Source organism: Bubalus bubalis, chromosome 2 (genome assembly GCF_019923935.1).
Source record: "Bubalus bubalis isolate 160015118507 breed Murrah chromosome 2, NDDB_SH_1, whole genome shotgun sequence".
Taxonomy (NCBI): Eukaryota; Metazoa; Chordata; class Mammalia; order Artiodactyla; family Bovidae; genus Bubalus; species Bubalus bubalis.
In genome coordinates, this window is record NC_059158.1 from 56,056,058 (window position 1) to 56,076,280 (window position 20,223).

Consider the following 20,223-nt stretch of genomic DNA (forward strand, 5'->3'; position numbering starts at 1 on the left):
ACCTCTGTCCATAGTTCTTCAGGCACTCGGTCTATCAGATCTAATCCCTTGAATCTATTTGTCACTTCCACTGTATAATTGTAAGGGATTTGATCTAGGCCATAGCTAAATGGCCTAGTGGTTTTCCCTACTTTCTTCAATTTAAGTCTGAATTTGGCAATGAAGAGTTCATGATCTGAGCCACAGTCAGCTCCCAGTCTTGTTTTTGCTGACTGTATAGAGCTTCTCCATCTTCAGCTGCAAAGAATATAACCAAATTGATTTCAGTATTGACCATCTGGTGACGTCCATGTGTAGAGTCATCTCTTGTGTTGATGGAAGAGGGTGTTGTTATGACCAGTGTGTTCTCTTGGCAAAACTCTGTTAGCCTTTGCCTGGTTTCATTTTGCATTCCAAGGCCAAACTTGCCTGTTACTCCAAGTATCTTTTGACTTCTTACTTTTGCATTCCAGTCCCCTATGATGAAAAGCACATCTTTTGGGGGTGTTAGTTCTACAAGGCCTTGTAGGTGTTCATAGAACCATTCAACCTCAGTTTTTCTAACATAAGTGGTTGGAGTATAGACTTGGATTACTGTGACATTGAACGATTTGCCTTGGAAACAAACAAAGATCATCCTGTCATTTTTGAGATTGCACCCAAGTACTCTATTTTGGATTATTTTGTTGACCATGAGAGCTACTCCCTTTCTTCTAGGGGATTCTTGCCCACAGTAATAAATATAATGACCATCTGAACTTAATTCACCCATTCTGGTCCATTTTAGTTCACTGATTCCTAAAATGTTGATGCAGAATCTATAATATACAACAAACTAGTGAATATAAGAGGAAGGAAAGACTCACAGATATAGAGAAAAAAGTAATGGTCACCAGTGGGTAGAGGGAAAAGGGAAATTCAAGGGTAGGGGATTAAGAGGTACAAACTGTTGGGTATAAAATAAGCTACAAGGATATATTGTACAACATGGGGAATATAACTTATAGTTTATAATAATTATAAGTGGAGTGTTATCTTTTAAAATTGTGAATCACTATGTTATACACTTGTAACTTCCCTGGCTCAGTGGTAAAGAATCCATCTGCAATGCAGGAGACACAGGTTCAACCCCTGGATTGGGAAGATGCCCTGGAGAAGGGAATGACAACCCACTCCAGTATTCTTGCATGGAAAATTCCATCGACAGAGGTGCCTGGTGGGCTACAGTCCATGAGGTCACAAGAGTCAGACACAACTTAGCAACTAAACCACCACCACCACCACATCAACCATACTTCAAAAAAATAAAATAAATAAAAAAAAATAAATTCTGTCAACTATACATGAATAAAATATATATATATATATTAATTTAAAAGAAAAAATAAACTGCATCTCAGGAATATGGTGTAAAAAATGAATGGAGAGGAAAGAGCTTATAGTTATAGTTCATGTAAAGTCGTTACAGAACATGACTGGTTAGGTAGGCATGAACTTTGTTATGAAATGACATCAGGCTGGCATTGGAAAGTCATTCTTTGGCATACTTCATTAGTTGAGTCTTTCATCTTTTTCTAGTTTATTATTCTTGGGCTTCCCTGATGGCTCAGATGATAAAGAATCCACCCACAATGCAGGAGACACAGGTCCAATCCCTGGATCAGGAAGATCCCTTGGAGAAGGGAATGGCTAACTATTCCAGTGTTTTTGCCTAAAGAAATCCATGGACAGAAGAGCTTTGCAGATCTTGAAACATTTTTCTGCCCCTCTTCCTTCTACTGGCCCTGTTTTTATTCTACTATTCCCCCAAGTCTTTTGAGCAGTATCCTATGAATCTTTCTCAGCACTGGTGGCCCAAGGGGCTGATGAGGAATACAGCAGCATATGGTTAATGAAACCCAGGTTGGAACTACTAAGCAGGTGTCTTGTGTGCATAATTAATAGGTTTTGTTTTCATGTTTGTTTGTTTGTTTTTCTTTAATGAATAGTCCTTATTGTGCCAGATTTGTTAGTTACTGGTTTGAACACTTCTGTAGCTGTAATCCTGTAACTTAGGGAAAAGAACTCTCATTTATATAGATCTATAGGCCTCTAATGGCATCCCATTCCAATACTCTTGCTTGGAAAATCCCATAGACAGAGGAGCCTGGTAGGCTGCAGTCCATGGGGTCGCTAAGAGTCAGACATGACTGAGCGACTTCACTTTCACCTTTCAGTTTCATGCATTGGAGAAGGAAATGGCAACCCACTTCACTGTTCTTGCCTGGAGAATCCCAGGGATGGCGGAGCCTGGCAGGCTGCCATCTATGGGGTCACACAGAGTCGGACATGACTGAAGCAACTGAGCAGCAGCAGCAGCAGCATAGGCCTCTAAATTTGAAGACTTCACTTCAAAAAGCATATTTTATTTATTTTCTGGGGAGAAGCAGGGGTGATGCAGCTTGAGGGATCTCAATTCCCCAACCAGGGATTGAACTCACTTCACAGTAGTGAAAGCTGGAAATCCTAACCACTAGGCCACCAAGAAATTCTTCAAAAAAGCAAATATTAGATGACTCATTGAAAAAACACATAAAATATACTATGATACTACTGCTTGGGCTAAATATCACAGAAGTAAATAAAAATACAACAGAAAGAAAAAAAAAAAAACAGGCTTTCTTTGTATCTACAGAGCCTCTTTACTGATGAGTAAAATATTATTATACATTAGCTTTACTTTGTATATTCATATCTATGAATAACCTACAATTGCATATGAAACTGTAGAAGTAAAACAATTTGTTTTTCATATTAATGCCTGAATCTAATTATTTCTCAAGAAAATATACTATGAAATATATCTTGTAAGAAATATTTAAATATCAAAAAAAAAGATGTTAGAGATGTACACTGTAAAACCCAAAACAACTACAAAAATGAACTTAACAAAGATGACAACATAAAATCATATCTAAAATAGTTAATTAATCCCAAACAAGACAGAGAAAGAGGAAAAAGAAAACCAGAGAACAAATGAGACAAACAGAAAACAAATAGCAAGATGATAGACTTCAGTTCAGTTCAGTCGCTCAATCATGTCCGACTCATGGACTGCAGCACACTAGGCCTCCCTGTCCATCACCAACTCCCGGAGTTTACTCAAACTCATGTCCATTGAGTTAGTGATGCCATCCAACCATCTCATCCTCTGTCTTCCCCTTCTCCCCCTGCCTTTAGTCTTTCCCAGCATCGGGGTCTTTTCAAATGAGTCAGTTCTTCACAACAGATGGTCAAAGTATTCAAGTCTCAACTTCAACATCAGTCCTTCCAATGAATACTCAAGACTGATTTCCTTTAGGATGAACTGGTTGGATCTCCTTGCAGTCCAAGGGACTCTCAACAGTCTTTTCCAACACCACAGTTCAAAAGCATCAATTCTTCGGTGCTCAGGTTTCTTTATAGTCCAACTTTCACATCCATACATGACTACTGGAAAAACCATAGCCTTGACTAGACAGACCTTTGTTGGCAAAATAATGGCTCTGCTTTTTAATATACTGTCTAGGTTGGGCATAACTTTTCTTCCAAGGGGCAAGTGTCTTTTAATTTCAAGTCTGCAGTCACCATCTGCAGTGATTTTGGAGCCCAAAAAAATAGTAAAAGTTGCAGGATATAAAATTAACACGCAGAAATCCCTTGCATTCCTATACACTAACAATGATAAAACAGAAAGAGAAATTAAGGAAACAATTCCATTCACCATTGCAATGAAAAGAATAAAATACTTAGGAATGTATCTACCTAAAGAAGCAAAAGACCTATATATAGAAAACTATAAAACACTGATGAAAGAAATCAAAGAGGACACAAATAGATGGAGAAATATACCATGTTAATGGATTGGAAGAATCACTACAGTAAAAATGAGTATACTACCCAAAGCAATCTATAGATTCAGTGCAATCCCTATCAAGCTACCAAAGGTGTTTTTCACAGAACTAGAACAAATAATTTCACAATTTGTATGGAAATACAAAAAACCTGAATAGCTAAAGCAATCTTGAGAAAGAAGAATGGAACTGGAGGAATCAACCTGCCTGACTTCAGGCTCTACTACAAAGCTACAGTCATCCTGGTACTGGCACAATGATAGAAATATAGATCAATGGAACAAAATAGAAAGTCCAGAGATAAATCCAGGCACCTATGGACTTATCTTTGACAAAGGAAGCAAGAATATACAATGGAGAAAAGGCAATCTCTTTAACAAGTGGTGCTGGGAAAACTGGTCAACCACTTGTAAAAGAATGAAACTAGAACACTTTCTAACACCATACACAATAATAAACTCAAAATGAATTAAAGATCTAAACATAAGACCAGAAACTATAAAACTCCTAGAGGAAAACATAGGCAAAACACTCTCTGACATAATCACAGCAAGATCCTCTATGACCCACCTCCCAGAGTAATGGAAATAAAAGCAAAAATAAACAAATGGGACCTAATTAAATTTAAAAGCTTTCACAAAACGAAGGAAACTATAATCAAGGTGAAAAGACAGCCTTCAGAATGGGAGAAAATAATAGCAAATGAAGCAAATGACAAAGAATTAATCTCAAAAATATACAAGCAACTCCTGCAGCTCAATTCTAGAAAAATAAATGACCCAATTAAAATTGGGCCAAAGAACTAAACAGACATTTCTCCAAAGAAGACATGCAGATGGCTAACAAACACATGAAAAGATGCTCAATATCACTCATTATCAGAGAAATGCAAATCAAAACCACAATGAGGTACCATCTCATGCCAGTCAGAATGGCTGCTATCAAAAAGTCTACAAACAATAAATGCTGGAGAGGGTGTGGAGAAAAGGGAACCCTCTTACACTGTTGGTGGGAATGCAAACTAGTACAGCCACTATGGAGAACAGTGTGGAGATTCCTTAAAAAACTGGAAATAGAACTGCCATATGACCCAGCAATCCCGCTGCTGGGCATACACACCAAGGAAACCAGAATTGAAAGAGACACGTGTACCCCAATGTTCACCACAGCACTGTTTATAATAGCCAGGACATGGAAGCAACCTAGATGTCCACCAGCAGATGAATGGATAAGAAAGCTGTGGTACATGTACACAATGGAGTATTACTCAGCCATTAAAAAGAGCACATTTGAATCAGTTCTAATGTGATGGATGAAACTGGAGCCTGTTATACAGAGTGAAGTAAGTCAGAAAGAAAAACACAAATACAGTATATTAACACATATATATGGAATTTAGAAAGATGGTAATGATAACCCTGTATGTGAGACAGCAAAAGAGACATAGATGTACAGAACAGTCTTTTGGACTCTGTGGGAGAAGGCAAGGGTGGAATGATCTGAGAGAATAGCATTGAAACATGTATATTATCATATGTAAAACAGATCACCAGTCCAGGTTTGATGCATGAGACAGGGTGCTCAGGGCTGGTGCAGTGGGATGACTCAGAGGGACGGGATGGAGAGGGAGGTGGGATGGGGGTTCAGGATGGGGAACACATGTACACCCATGGCTGATTCATCTCAATGGATGGCAAAAATCACAACAATATTGTAAAGTAATTAGCCTCCAATTAAAATAAATTAAAAATATAAAAATAACATTAAAAACAATAATAAAATAAAGTCTGTCACTGTTTCCACTGTTTCTCCATTTATTTGCCATGAAGTGATGGGACCGGATGCCATGATCTTTGTTTTCTGAATGTTGAGCTTTAAGCCAACTTTTTCACTCTCCTCTCAATTAATGGCAAATATTGATAGATTAGATGAAAAAGCCATACCCCACTTATATGCTGCCTATAAGAAGTACATTTTAAATACAGAGACAAATACATCAAAAATAAAAGGATGGAAAAAAGATAAACCTTGCTAACACTAAGCAATAAGCAAAAGAAAGTTGGACGGGCTAAATTAAAGTCAGATAAAGTAGATTTCAGAACAACAACAAAAAAATTACCATTCTCCAAAATGACTTTTTCATAACAATGAAATAGTCATTTCCTCACATGGATATAAAAATTGTAGCCATTTATGGCCAAATATCAAAGCTTTAAATTACATGAATGAAAAACTGATAGAACTGTTAGAAAACAAGAGAAAATTAAGCCCAAAGTAAGTAGAAGAAAGGAAATAATAGAAATATAAAAACAGAAAGCAGAAAATCAGCAGAATGAAACCAAAGCCATTTCCTTAGGGGAAAATAGCAATAATACTATTAAATGTCTAATCAAACTCATCAGAAAAAGTGAAAGAGAAAAACACAGCAAATTACCAAAATGATGAGTGAAAGAAGAGGCATTTCTATAGATTCTACAGATAATAAATGTAAGATAAGGTTGACTAATGTTCTCAAAAGTTCCTGTCCACCTGACACCTAGGCTGCCCAGTTGGCACTGGTGGTAAAGAACCCATCTGCCAATGCAGAAGGCTAAGAGACACGGGTTCAGTCCCTGGGTGGGGAGATCCCCTGGAGGAGGAGGGCATGGAAACCCACTCCAGTATTCTGGCCTGGAGAATCCCATGGACAGAGGAGCCTGGAGGGCTACAGTGCATGAGGTCGCAGAGAGACGGACACAACTGAAGCGACAACACACACACAGGTGTTTGACACCCATCAATGTGACCTTATGGAAATAGGGTCTTTGCAGATGTAATCAGGTTAAGATAAGGTCATCCTGGATTGGGTTGAGCCCTAAATCCAATGATCAGTGTCCATCTAAGAGGAAAATTTGAATATAGAGACACACAGGAAGAAGATCATGCATAGATGGGAGGAAGAGATTGGAGTAAAGCATCTATAAGTTAAGAAATGCCCAGGATCACCAGCAACCACTAGAAGCCAAGAGAAAGGCATGGGACAGACTCTCCCTTGGACCCTCTAGAAGGGACCAATGCTACCAACACCCTGATTTTGGACGTCTACCCTCCAGAACCATGAGACGATATATTTTTGTTGTTTTAAGCCATGGTGATTTGTTACAGAAACCCTCGGAAACTAATAGTTTTCTAAATTAGCCAATAAATTTGAATATTTAGATAAAGTGGCAAATTTCTTGAAAGAAACTACCAAAGCTCACTCAAAAAGAAATAGATAATTTATTTATCCTTATATCTATTAAGAAAACAGAACTGTGGTTAAAGTTTTTCTACAAAGAAAACTCCAGACCCAGATGAATATACTAATTTCTTCTGCCAAAAATTCAAGGAAAAAATAATACCAGTACTACACAAATTATTCCAGAAAACTGAGGAGGAGGGAATACTTCCCATTTGATTGTATAAAGCCTGCATTGCTGTTACTGCTGTTGTTCAGTCGCTAAGTCGTGTCCGACTCTTTGAGACCCCGTGGACTATAGCCTACCAGCTCCTCTGTCCCTGGGATTTCCCAGGTGAGAATACTGGAGTGGGTTGCCATTTCCTTCTCTAGGGGATCTTCCGAGACCAGGGATCAAAACCATGTCTCCTGCATTGACAGGCATATTCTTTACCACTGAGCCACCAGGGAAGTCCGTAAAACCAGCATTACTCTACTATTAAAACCAGAAAAAGAAAATAAACCTAGAGCTCAATATCCCTTGTGATTATACATATAAAAATTCTTAACAAAATTTTAGTAAGTCAAATCCCGCAATACACAAAAGAATAATATATCATGACCAAGTGAGGTTTATCCCAGGAATGCAAGATTGGTATAGCATTCAAAAATCAACAAATGTAATCTCCATATTAATAAACTGAAACAGAAAAACCATAGTTCATCTCAATAGATGTATTTGAAAAGATCTAACATCCATTCCTGATTTAAAAAAACACTCAGCAAAGTATGAATAGAAGGAAGAGAGCTTCTTCAACCTGATTAAAGATATTCACCAAAAAAAAACTACAATAACATCATATTCAGTTCAGTTCAGTTCAGTTCAGTTCAGTCACTCAGTCGTGTCCGACTCTTTGCGACCCCATGAATCGCAGCACGCCAGGCCTCCCTGTCCATCACCAACTCCCGGAGTTCACTGAGACTCACATCCAATGAGTCAGTGATGCCATCCAGCCATCTCATCCTCTGTCGGCCCCTTCTCCTCCTGCCCCCAATCCCTCCCAGCATCAGAGTCTTTTCCAATGAGTCAACTCTTTGCATGAGGTGGCCAAAGTACTGGAGTTTCAGCTTTAGCATCATTCCTTCCAAAGAAATCCCAGGGCTGATCTCCTTCAGTATGGACTGGTTGGATCTCCTTGCAGTCCAGGGGACTCTCAAGAGTCTTCTCCAACACCACAGTTCAAAAGCATCAATTCTTCAGCGCTCAGCCTTCTTGACAGTCCAACTCTCACATCCATACATAATCACAGGAAAAACCATAGCCTTGACTAGACATCATATTCAGTGGAGAATAAATAACTGAATACATTGCTCCTGAATCAAGAACAAGACAAGGATGTTCATTCTCACTATTTCCATCAACATTGCATTGGAGGTTCAAGTCAGTTCAATGAGGGTAAAAAGCATGCAGATTGGAAAGGAAGAAGTAAAACTCTCTATTCACAGATGACATGATTATCTACGTAAAAAAATCCAATGGATTTTTTTTAGTTACTGAATATGCGAGTTTAATACATTTGTAGGACACAAGACTGATATACAAAAAAAAAAAAACAAAAAACCCTGATTATATTTCCATATATTAACAATAAAATCATATATTGAAAATTTTAAAATACTGCTTATAATAGCATTAGAAAATATTAAGCACTGGGGATAAATCTGAAGATTTGGAAACTATGAAACACTGTTGAGAGAATTTAAAGGAGACATGCATCATATATATGCATCAGAAGCCTCAATATCATTAAGATATCAGTTCTCTCCAAATTAATCCAATGTAATTCCAATCAAAATCTCCATAGGAATTTTGTTCATATTGACAAACTGATTATAAACTTCATACATAAAAACAAAGGCTTAGGATATCCAAAATAATTGTGAAAAGAAGGCCAAATCAGGTAACCAACACTCCCTGATTTCAAGACTCACTGTAAACAACAGTACTTTGAAGACACTGTGGTGTCGTCATAAACAGACAAATATATCAGTGGGAGAGAACAGAGGCAGAGCCCCACCCTGAGCAGTGGTGAAGAAGGCTTCAGCAGTGGGTTATGGGGTGATGATCCAGGTGCAGCTCCAACACCTCCGCCTCGCCTCTACCACAATGAACCTTTCCACCCAGAGGCCAAGGACAGTAACCGAACTCCCTCCTCCCTTCTGAACTTCGAGTCACCTCCACAGGCTCCCTGAGACTTGACTTCCTAGTGCCTTTGCCCAGCCACTAGTCTTCAGTATTCATGTGACCAAGGGACCTCCTTGAACCACACGCGAGTCACATAGCTCTGGTGGGCCCCCACAGGGAGCAGGAGGGTGAGCGCTGGCTCCAGCCCCACAGAACCCACTGGCGTGGTAACATGCGGGCGGAGGAAACCGAGGGAGCAGGATGGGGCTCCGCCCACCGCGATGCCGCTGGGAGCGGGTCACTGACGTCACAGCGCCTCCGGTTCGGTCAGGGCGACAATTCAACAGGCCACGGCAAGGTTGAAAAGCAAAGCACTGCAGAAGAGAAGGTGCAGTGCTGCCACAACCACTGCCTGACCCAGATGAGGTAGGCCATGACGTCCCGGCGGGTGGCATTCAACTGTGTGCTCAAGGACAAGTCCAAGTCTACTCAAACTGCAGCCCTTTGCGCAGAGTGTTGCAAATAGGGAAGTTTTATTCAGAGACTTTACTAAGGACTACAGCCTGAGAGACAGCCTCTCCGTAACTCTGAGGGACTATTCCAAAGAGGTAGGGGGAGGGTCAGGATATATCTGAACAATTTTTTTTTTTTTTCCTGGGAAAAACATGCAGTTGAGCAACAAAAGACTACTGCTAATCACAAAGAACAGACATCTCAAGTTCATGATTTTTCGTGCTTTTCTATGTACAGGAAGATGTAAGATCTGGAGTCATCGAAATTCTTCCTGAGATATGCATCTAACAGCAGGCGGCCCCATTCACCGGAAGCACAGAGTGTTCTCTGGTTTCCTCCACCCTGAGTCTCCCTAAGGCTCACTGTCATGGGGTGAGTGACAGCAGCGGGTGATGACTTGATCCTTGTAGAACTGAAATGGTGGGAAACCTTTTCTTCCTTGTACCCGGGGCAAGGGAGAAGTGGCAATAAAAGCAGAGAACTAACTGCCCAAAGAAAGAAACACAGTGGCCCGCAGTGCAGTCCAGAAGGCTCTTGATGGTCACTCTTCCACGCCCCAAGGTCCAGTTGCTCCCCCGACCTTGGCAGCCACAGCTCCTGGCCACCCTGTGCCCCCTGAGATGGGAATTGGAGCCTGAGCTTGAGTCAGGGGAGCCTGGCCTCACGCAGTACCCTCCTGGCCCTGCCGAATCAGAGGAACTTGCAAATGACAGCAGATGCAGCAAACTTTTGAAGGCCCTTCACTTCTAGTTTGAACCTTGGGGAAGCCAAGCTTTGTCCAAAGCTGCATCCCTCCCATGCAGGGAGCCTGCCATTCAGATTCTGGGAGAAGATTCCACCCCTGTGGAACACAGCATGGTTCCTGGTGGAGCAGGATAACTTAATTCACTGTCTCATCAGCTCAGATACAAAATGGCCTTTTATGGGAGCCTGGAGTCACGGACAGCAATGAGAGAAGGTGCAAAAAAGAAAAGCAGATGCCTTGTGAATCCATCAACCCCAATCATTTATTTATAGCCTTTTCCTGGGAAAGCAAGGGTGTGAGGTTAAGCTGTCCTCAACAGAGAATGCTGATTCCCCAAACCCTATTTTCTTGGACTTGATTAATGGTTCTATTAGTGGCTTTATTTGATCTTCATTAAATTTGGGAACTGAGCTGACCCATTCAGCCAGAAATGTAATATTCTTTTTCATATTTCTAAAGTTCTTTATGATAATGGTCCAGAAGTGGAATCTGGGATTCCCTCCCCAGCCACTCCTCACACTGAGTTTAAGTTTTTTTGGGTTTTTTTGTTTGTTTGTTTTTTTAATTAGAGGATAATTACTTTACAATATTGTACTGGGAGTTTACGTTTTGAGGGTGTGAGTTTGTCTGCCTTAGAGCATTGTATAGTCTTCACTATTGAGTGTTATTGAAAAATGGGAGGCTTCTCAGTCTCAAAGACTACACCATTACGTCCTCTTATAGACAGCTTTTGTGTAGTAAGTTTGTGATCCTTATTTTCTATTAACTGGGAGAATTATTGTTTCAATTTGCAGAGGTGTCTAGAATAGATGAGGCTCCCACCATAAATAAGAGTGACCTTGGAATCTTTACTTGCCAAATTATCACTGGTACTGGGGAGATCTGGATACCATGATGGAGGGGGAATCCCCTGTCCCTCTCTATTCATTTGGCAACACAAACTGAGATATGGGGTTTTGGTGGGCCCCTGACCCTGTCTTTCCCTGAGGTCCTATGGCTGGAGTAGAAAGCCATTTCTTGGCTCTGTGCACGAGGTTCTGGGTTCAAGACTCATCTGAAACCCATCTGAATTCTAGCAGGGAACAAGAGGTACATGCAGTGGGATTGAGTCTCTGGACGCCCGTGGACACCCGTTAGGTCAAGAGAAGCCAGTCATAAGTTCAGCTTTCTATGATGAACGCCAAGCAATGAGGACAGTAAACTCATGCCAATTGAAGGAAAAAAACAATGGCTTCAATTTTGGACACCTTGAGTCTGGACTGCTCTTGTCACATCTCACAGATGCCAACTGGTATATGAGCCATCGAGAAGAAGAGGCCAGATTTAACAATATGGATTTGAGAGTCAATAGTACTCAATTATCAAACAAACATTTACTGAAGGCCATTTTGAGCATGAGGATAAGAATAAGAAATTATTGAATAAGAATAAGCCTTAAGTAAGAAATCGGTCCCTGACCTTCCAGAACTCAGAGTGTGGGATGGGGTCGGATGGAGAGAATAGATGTTAAGTACATATGAGCATCAGGAGAGAGCCAAGACACACAAAAAATGTGGTCTTGAGTGGAGATGGGAGCTCTCATCCTCTAGGCAGGAGGCAGGAATGAGGTTGAGTGCGCTCAGGGAGAAGCAGGAGGGGGCAAGGGCTGGAAGATGAAGGCGAGTCCTGGAAGTTCTCAACTAACACAGCAAAGAAGGAGAGCAAAGAGGGTGGATGACCTGCAGGGTTACAATAAGAAACAGCTCAGGAACAGGGCCTGACAAGGTGGGGACATGTTGGAAGATGGTCACAGAGGAAGGCCAGGGCTCTGCCCAAGGTCTTGAACACCCGGATCTCCAGAGGAGCAGTGACAGGAGGGGATGGAGTGCAGACAGCAGGAATCACTTCTTTTTTCTCTGCCTCGGGCCAACTGGCCAACCGGCCAACCATGCACTGATTAGGCAGAGCGTGTCTCTGGATGGAAGGTCAGAGGGACCAAGTGAGGAAGCTAACTCCCTCCCCCATCCCCTCCAGCAGATGCAGACAGCTGGATCTGTCAACAGCATCTGGCTTCCTGTTGACTGATTCTCTTATTTTTATATGGATGTTGTTGTAACATCCTGTTAGCACAATCTTCATCCTTAATCCAAGATCTACAGGTTAGTTTTGTTTTTTTATGTTTAATTAGTGGTCAAAGATCTTTGGGTTATAAAACAATTTCAAATAATATCAATAATATTATCAAATATTACTTAATATTAACATTAAATAATATTAAAATGTTTACTGAGTCAATCCAATTTAAGTAAAATTGACTATTAGTAACTGACAACAGGATGGCACACCACCTAATAAAGGCGAATTTTTTTTCCACCATGTATCCCTGATTGCCACAATGAATGGATTTAGGAACATAACAAAGAAAAAGAAAAGGCACTTTTCTTTAGGACTTCATTATCACCACAATACCTATGGAAGCATGTACACTCCTCAGCAACCCTAAGGCACAGGAGAGCCCCCAGAACTCCCCTGAAACAAGAAAAGGAGTGAGGGAAGGAGGGAGCCTTCCTGTGGCTGGCTCCAGCACTCATGTGCAACCACCCACACATGTAGATGAAGACCAGAGCCGAGGGGAGAGTGAGCCTGTGAAAGAGGCCCACGTGGTCAAAACCTCACTGCTGACCAGCTCAGCAGTGCCAACCAGCATCACCCATGGGACTGCTTAGAAATGCAGGCTCTTGGGAGCCCCAGACCTACTAATCAGAATCTGCATTTCAATGAACCCCCAAAGAGATGCTTGTGCACCTTGTAGTTTGAAAGCTTGAAGTAGGCTGTGCTTATATCTCCAAAACAAAGCACCACCTATAACTCCAAGGTACACAAGAGAAAACCAGTTCCATAGAGGAAACCTAATCTCAACAGTTCTTTGTTCAATAATAACTCTGCTTATGATGAGCAGTGTTGGTCGGTGATATGCCTGGCATCATGCCTGGATTTTTCCCTGCACCCCTGGAAACTGCGTATATTATTACAACCTCACTCTGGTCCAGGTAGGAATTTGGAGGCCCCCAGAAGTTAAAGAATTTGTTTAGTTCACCCAGTTTGTAAGAGACAAAGCTGGAAATGTATTGCAAGTCAGCCTGGATCCCACAGATGCCATGGATTCCATCAAACTCAAATTCTATTCTTGTGGGCTCATGGTATTAGAGAGTTTGGTGTGTCCACTGAACAATACTAGACCACAGCTTTAATGGTTACATAAACTTTACTGCATCCACTAAATGGAATGATATTCAACATTCAAAACTGATGTTCTTAAAGAATTGCCAATGATGCAAGGCAATTTTCATCATGAAATATTTCTTGAAAAAAAGCATAATGTAAACAAAATAACATATATACATATATAAAAACTCAAACCACTCATGGAAAGGATAAATAAAACATGGAATATTCAATAAAATGCTATCCTACACGTATATAACTAGATCTCTGTGTATCACCATCGATATTTCTCAAAAACATAGTGTTTAATCATGAAAAGAGTTGCAAAACAAAACTTTTAGTATGATATTATTTATATGCATTTTTTGAAGCATAGGAAACAATATTATAAATTACTCATGGATACTAGTATATAATATACAAGCCCTCAAAAAACAGACTGAAAAGATACTTATGGAATCACAATACTTGTTGCAGTGGTAGGGGTCAAGGAGAAGCCAATTTACAATAAGTTTTAATTCTTTAGAAAGTAAAAAAGATGTTATAAATGTGATCTATATTGACAGTTGTTCATTCGATATGGTGGATATATGGGTGTTTGTTGTATTTATAGTTTTCTGTATTTTAAGATTTCTGTATTTGAATTTATATGCTGCAGAAAAGTTTAAAGGGAAGGGTTAATAATACTTTCCTCTGGACAGTAATATTTAAGGGGAAATGTTTAATGTTTAAAATGTTTAATGTTTTAAAAGTTTAAAGGGAAGGGTTAATAATACTTTCCTCTGGATAGTAATGTTATGGGCAATTTTTGTTTTCTTTTTAGGGTTTGTCTGTCCTTTAAAAAATTTCCCTATTCGAATATATGAATTTTATAATCAAGTGAAAAATAGACTGACCTTCCAGTTTTCTGAGAGCTAATCTATTTCATGCCCCTGGGCTTTTGTAGAAAGCAGAGCATACTATTGAAACCAGGCATAGGGAAAAATCAAAAAATGAATCATGTTGGGATTTGAAAGCAAATTTTCTTTTTAAGAAAAAGCTAGAAATTTAGGAGATGCAAACTTTTGAGACTAAAAGATTTTAGTATCACTTTTCTATTCCTATTTTATCCAATCTTTATGTTTGTTTGTTATGTCAATTCTATGGCAAAACACAGCCCAATACCATGCCACACACATCAGGTACTTCCTGCACGTAGTCTACCCCATCTTGAATGTTAGAATCAGGCCACATTGGAGATTATCTAGTGCAACCCCTCATCTTACCAGCAGGAAAACAAAGACTGAGAGAGGTTAAGAGGTTCACCCAGGGTCAGACATCAGGACTACAATAAGTCTGAGTCTTCCTGACATTTTTACTGCCCCACCACACTGCCTTGGAGGGTTTGCAGACAACAGAGGTACCCAAATACGTGAAGATACAAATATCCACAAAGAAACAAGTCAACATTATCTTCTTAAGTAAACATAAATTGTGTCATATAAAAGCTAACATAATTATCTTCACTTGGGCCTAGATTTATATGGCTGTCCTCCAAATCTATTTACTTCTTTGAGTGAGCCTCGTCCTACATTGAATTCACTCCGTCCTGGAGTAATGTGTTTGGTCTTGGGCATGCATGCATCCACTTCTCAGCCCACCTTTCCCATTGCCTCTGACTTTCCATGTGGCCCTTTCTAAAGCTGACCCTTTTCAAAGTGAGAGGTCTCACTAAAGCTTAAAAAAAAAAAAAAATGAGTATCCCTCAGAGCAGGGATCTAACAAGAGACCTGGTTCGTTGGGTGGTAATTGTTTTTCCCTTCTGGACCAAACTCTGGGGCCCTGGGGCCCTTCGGTGCCTCAAGAAGAGTGAGCCTGTTTTCAAAGCACAGTCCTAGGCGAGTCCCTCCATCACTCTTTGTCAGCCCTCCACACCTCAGTTCTGTCATGCTTCCAGAGTCAGAAATGAACCAACTCCATGCTCCTCAGAAACTGGAAGGCCTGTGCTGCCCAGGTCCAAGCTGGTCCAGTGATGGGTCTCAACCAACACAGCCCAGACCCATATGAAGGGCCACGTGCAGGCTTGACCCAAGTTCGTGGCCTCTGCCATTGTTCTCGCCTCCGGCCCAGCCAGTCTGACCCTGTCACGACCTCAGTGATCGCCCCACCTGTAGGAGACCAGCCCGGCCACCTTGCCTGGGTCACTAAGGTCCTTCTAGACACACACGCACAATCATACAGCAAGCACATGCACACACGCTTCCAGGCAAGGGCCACCAGTGTGTTCACATACACACACACACACACACACACACACACACGTGGAGCCTGCAGTTCCCTAAGTGCACTGCACTCCCTCAGGCCCCTGACCTTCTTCACACACAGGCTGCTCCTAAGGCTGTCAACCCCGCCCTGCAGGCTGCATCCAGCCCCTTCTAACCTACAGTGTCCTCCAGCTCCCAGAGGGAGCTTCACACGGGTGGCAGCCTGTGTTTCTTCCCAGCCCTCCCAGCAGGAGGCCCAGTTTCATGAATTGAGTCAAGATAAATGACAATTTATTTTTAAAATCAGAACCCATAAATACAAACAAAGTGCACTTGGGCTCTCTTCCTGGCTTCACCAGCCACTCAGAGCCCGCCCGGCCAAATACCCGCCAACACCCTCCCCACAGGAAGTCCCCTACACATGAACTTTCAAGATTCAAACTTCCAAAGATGCGAACATATATTCACATATCCAATCACATAACTTAGTTCATTCATCTGGTGTATACCGTCAAGTGCGGGCATCCTCTACAAGTGTTTGAGCTTTTGTGTGCTTCACTGTGCAGTGTTTATATAAAGTACAGTATACGTATCTTTACTTCAGGTCCAGGACGTCTGGAAGCAAGTGTAAAAGCAGTGCTGGACGGCCGCTGTCCCCTCCACATCTGGGGCTCCGGGACCTTTTTACAGAAATGAGGGAGGAGAAAGCACAAAAGTACTACTGTACTTTTCAAGGTACTGTACTGTAAGATTAAAAATGTTTTCTTTACCTTTTGTGTCTGTTATGTCTTTATTGGTGTGAAGAATATTATCAATCTATTCAGTATAGTACTGTATGGCCAACTGTGTTAATTTGGTACCTAGGCTAACTTTGTTGGACTTACAAACAAATCGAACTTAACGAATGTGCTCTCGGAACGGAATTTATTTGCATGTAGGGGACTTACTGTACTTTCAAACTTATGCAAAAGTGCCCCTTCTTGGTCCCTCGCAATCAGCTTCTCGATGGAGGAGATGCCAGGTATCCTGCAGCTGTGAGCATTTTGCACTCAAAATTCAAGGATCATACTGTAGTGGTGGAGGTGGATCATTCGGCCAGACCTCCTTCCACATCTAAGCCCAGGGCAGGCACTTGAAGCATTTTGGAGCTCTGTTCCTGCATCTCTGAGGTAGGGATAGAGGTGAGGACTCATGATCCTGGGAACACTCCCTTCCAAGGTCTGTCACAGGGGTCTAGAGAAGTCAGGGGGGAGATGGAGAAGAAAGAGCTCCCCTCCCAGAGCCCTCTCTGGCCTAGTGCCCACTCTTTCCCTTGTCAAGCCCTTCTCAATGGGGAGGGGACCGATCCTCTGCCGGACCCTGCCCCACACCCCATGCCTCATGGCCTGTCCATTCCACAGCCACATGCATTGACCCTTGAGCAAGATCCCAGGGTGGCCGCTACAGACAGGAGCAAGGAGGACAGCACTCCCACTCCTGTCACCGCTCTGCTCATTTCAAACAAGATCACCCAGAGAGCTGTCCTTCTGCCCTGGGGCCAGGCCAGGGAATCAGTCATGAATTACCCTGGTCTTGGGCTCACCGGCTTACAACCCAGGGCCCTTGCAACCATCTAGCAACTCAGGCCACTGAGAGGCTGGGGAGGGGACCAGCAGGTGCTGCCACCCCAGCCTCTGTGCACGGCCGCTTTCTCATCCACATTTGGGGTTCCAGGACCTTTTTACAGAAATGAGGGAGGAGAAAGCATAATATTTTCAGACTATGAAAAATTACAAAGAGAATGACTATACGTGTACGCTCACTACCCACAGTTAACAGATGATGGCATCACCGACTCGATGGACGTGAGTTTGAGTGAGTTGGTGATGGACAGGGAGGCCTGGCGTGCTGCAATTCATGGGGTCGCAAAGAGTTGGACACGACTGAGCGACTGAACTGAACTGAACTGAACATCTCTATAAGTGCTTGAGAGATTTCTAAAATAAGAAAATCATACAGCTACCACTTCATCTGCATCAGCCCCAGTCCCTCTCCTTGGCCCAACAAGCAAACCCCATCTGAAGTGAGTGTGTGTGTTCTTTCCATCCTGACAAATCTATTTTGTTTTATGGACATGCATCCAAAAACACAGGATAGCAAAGCTTTATTGTTTTTACTGTTTACATAAAGTCATACTGAATTTATACTTCTGAAATATGCTTTCTTCATTCAGCATATTCATACTGCAGCTTTAAGCTCTCTTGTAGTTGATTCCTATAAATCAATCTCATTTATTTCAATTGCTGTTAGAACATGTGCATGTGAATATAGCATGATTTATTTAGCTGTTTCCTTCCTGGAATGCATTCTGATTTTTCACTACTATAAACAATGCTCGGTTCATGGTCGTGTTCTCATCTTCACATGGAGGAGTTCCCTGAGGAGGGTGACTTGCAGAAGGATTTCTGGGTTATATGTTTGATGCCCAACTAGCCCTCAAAGGTGGAGAAGGAAATGGCAACCCACTCCAGTATTCTTGCCTAGAGAATCCTGTGGACAGAGAAGCCTGGTGGGCTACTGTCCATAGGGTCACACAGAGTGGGACACAACTGAAGCAACTCAGCATGCATGCATGCATTGGAGAAGGAAATGGCAGCCCACTCCAGTGTTCTTGCCTGGAGAATTCCAGGGACAGAGGAGCCTGGTGGGCTGCCGTCTATGAGGTCACACAGAGTCGGACACAACTGAAGTGACTTAGCAGCAGCAGCAGCAGCCTTCAAAGGCCTCTGCTAGTGTGCAGTCTTCCTAGCAGGGAGCAAGAGTCTGTGTCTCCCACCTTGATCACTCTAGTCCTTGTAGGCCCTTTCTAGCCATGCTCCTTGGTCGAGTTAAGTGACAACTCTCCAGACCTGGCCATTAAGCAGGCACTGTTCTGCACCTGTTGACCCCTGCAAATGTTGCCCTTTAAGAATTGCAGGGTCCTGTCCCATGACTCTCTCGAGAGTTGCTCGGCTTTTGTCTCCCCTGACTCTCCCTTTGGATGAGAGACTCCCACCTGAGCTGAGCACAAGGAGTGCTCTTCCTCTCCTTTTCTTGCTCTGTCAGGTCCCTTCATGAACTGATATGGCCTCCTGAGTGGACCAAGAAAGACATTCTCTCAGAGCAGAACAACTCCATCAGGGTTTGTGCCTTGGATCTCAGGGGTGGTTCCCCATCCCCTGGCTCTGTGGGAATAGTGGGACAGAGGACCATCATCTGCGCTGTGGGGTCCCACAGTGCTAGAAAGGCAAAGTGAGCGGTGACCTTACTGGCCACCCCAGCCTCACTCACTGTGGCAACCAGGAGTGTCTGCATCACACCTAATAACTACTAAGTGAATAAAACTTAGTTTAACTTACTATGAATTTCAGATCCATAACATAAATTTCAGAAAGCAAAGGAAGAAAAGGAGACAGGCAAAATGAGCTGGAACTGGTGTTATGGCACAGCTCCTAATGGTTAAGGAAGCAACTGAATAATCACAGGAAAGGACAGGGGGCAGGATGGGGGATGGTGGGAAGGAGAGGAGATGCAGGAGTTCTGAGTGCTGGGGTGGGGCCTCCCCAGAAGCAGGAGGAAGCACTCCTGGTGCAGCTCTGCCCAGCAATCTGGAAGAAACAGCAAGAGACCACGTTCACAATGAAAGTCAAGAACTCAAAAATAGACTCTACTGAGGTATTCAAGAGGAAGGGGATGTGTATTGATGTCTGCAACTTTGTTATGCATCAAAAGTAAGGATTGATGGATGGAAAGGAAGAGGGATGGAGAAACAGTATTAAAGCAAGTATCAGACAAGGTCAATGAGATTTAGTCATGGACAGATGGAGATTCACTGTGAAATTCTGTCATCATTTCCATATGCGAATTTTTTATGATAAAATGTTGAGGGGAACAGGTAATACCCTCTCTTCAAAATTATCACAAGGATTACATGAGATAATGAATGTGGAAGGGCTCTGTACACTATAGAAGATTTGCAGATTGCTTAAATGATTAAATAGTATAACAGAAAAACAAAGAGAGATTAATGAGATAAGGAAACATATAGAGTGCCTTTCAGAACCAACAAATTAAAAATACCAAAGGAAAGACTGGGTAGATTATCACACTTCTGGCAATGGAAACACTGACTATAATCAAAATGAATGCAGAATGAAAAGACAAATTGATTAAAGTAATTTTAAAAAATCAGTGGACATGAAAAGCAAGCAAGTATCCAACTTACGGATAATTGATATCCCTAAAATAGAGAACCTACCAAATGGAAA

At 41.9% G+C, this 20,223-nt stretch overlaps 1 long non-coding RNA gene across 1 annotated transcript; it reads left to right on the forward strand.

Moving 5' to 3' along the window:
- The first annotated feature begins 9,543 nt into the window (after positions 1 to 9,543).
- On the forward strand, positions 9,544 to 16,706 carry LOC112581252. The gene is made up of 3 exons (XR_003105759.2): positions 9,544 to 9,658; positions 9,983 to 10,117; positions 16,542 to 16,706. It is a non-coding gene; the product is annotated as an uncharacterized LOC112581252 (long non-coding RNA).
- Positions 16,707 to 20,223: the final 3,517 nt, after the last annotated feature.